A 2082-nucleotide genomic window follows, 5' to 3' on the forward strand; every position below is an offset into this window, starting at 1 on the left:
ACTTACATTTTTGAAAATTATATGGTGCTAAATACTTACATATTTTACTTAAATGCTAATGTTTGTTGAATTATATAAATAATAGATAGATTATAAAGTAATAGAGAGTTAGAGACAAGAGTCCTTACTAATGTTAATTATGGGTTAATGAAGTAACTCTGTTACAATGTAGTATCTGTTCATATCTGCTTAAAGTATCTATTCATATCTGCTTTCTTAACCTACTGAAACACAAAAAGTTAATACGCTCTCAATAAGTCTTAAACTCATAACCTCTTATTTGAAAAAGTCACTTCATATCACTAAACCACAAGGTCATTGACTAATTGTGTTAATGTATATTATTAGTATTTTATCTTTGAAAAAATTGTATTGGCCAACGGGTCGGATCGGGCCAGCTCGATCGTGGACCAAAAATTAAAGTCCGACCCTATCCATAGTATAAAACGTGTTAACTTTAGTTCGCCCTTTATAGCAAATGGATCCAATCAGGTCAGTCCAAATGGATTGAATTTGAATTGGACTTCGGACTAACCCGTCTATTTGACACCCCTACCTGATAGGGAGGGGACAAAGATGAAGATATGGTGGCGGTGGCAGTGGCAGTGACAGTGAAAGCTGTTGTAATGTGTAGTTTAAATATAAAGAAGATGAATAGATTGGGAAATTAGTTTAGTGTTTGCTTTTTGAATAATTATAGTTTGCTTTTTATTTTTAATAAACATACTCCGTATATCATAGTTAAGTCTATTTTATGTACATGTAAGAGGTCATGTCAGATTTTACCCGTTCATACGAATTAATGGATCCAGATACAAAGGATCTTATAAACTACTATTCCGATAATAATTATATTGGATTTATGTATATGTAAGAGGTCCCCAACCCGTTCGTACGGATTAATGGGCCCATGATCTTAACTATTTTGTTTTAATAATTATCAATTGAAATACGGTAGACCATGGTCTAAAAATGCGGCAAATTATGTTGCGCATCCGTGTATATTATGTATGGTGCACACAGATGCAAAAACGACATTGTTTTGATTAAAATGCGCGTCTAATTTATATATAAAAAAAAATCAGTTTCGATTCCCGTCAACAATATTATATTGTGCATAATTTCTGAATGTATAGTTATGAAATTATGGATGTATAGTTATGCAATTCTGGATTTATAGTTATGAAATTATGGATGTATAGTTATGTAATTCTGAAATATATAGTTATGCAATTCTGGATTTATAGTTATGAAGTTATGGATGTGTAGTTATGCAATTTTGGATGTATAGTAATGAAGTTATAGATGTGTAGTTATGCAATTCTGGATGTATAGTTATGCAATTCTGGTTGTATAGTTATGAAATTTTGGATGTGTAGTTATACAATTCTGATTTATTTTTTTTAAGTCGACGTCAAAACGACGTTTTTGCATCCATGGTGCACACGGATGCACAACATAACGACTCTTAAAAATACTGTTGTTTCTTTTTAAGTAAAAATAAATTACGACCGTTATTAATAATCATGTATTTATGATGTGCTCAAAATAAAATAAAACAACAATTTATCTAAAATATAACTAAATAACATGAATCACATATTGAGTGTATATTGTCAAAACTTAATCCATACGAGAGGATTGAAGATATGAAGTTTTGGACTCTTGACCTCTTATAAAGGATGATAGTGCACAACTACTCACATCAACAAAGTTGGTTATAATTGAATGGCATATTTAACATTTTTCCAATGACAAATTACAATAGCTTTTAATGGTAGTAAGTCAATCACCATTCACCAGCCTATTCCATTCCATTAATGGTGATCAACTATAAGAACAACCCCAATAGCAAACTTTTCAAGTGGTTTTTGGAACAGTAAAAATTCAATGGGCTGATTTTTAACAAATGTTTTGTTGTGTTTGTTTTTGTTTTTGTTTTTGTTTTTTCATGTTCCGTTTCTTTCTTTTTCCTTGTTGTCTTGACAAAAACCACCAAAAATTTTCTGAAAGGTCGCAGGTTTTTACTTTGTTCGTCCAAACAACAGCTACATCAACCATTAATACAGTCCTGACTTTTAG

The sequence above is a fragment of the Ipomoea nil genome, unplaced genomic scaffold (genome assembly GCF_001879475.1).
Source record: "Ipomoea nil cultivar Tokyo-kokei standard unplaced genomic scaffold, Asagao_1.1 scaffold1095, whole genome shotgun sequence".
Taxonomy (NCBI): Eukaryota; Viridiplantae; Streptophyta; class Magnoliopsida; order Solanales; family Convolvulaceae; genus Ipomoea; species Ipomoea nil.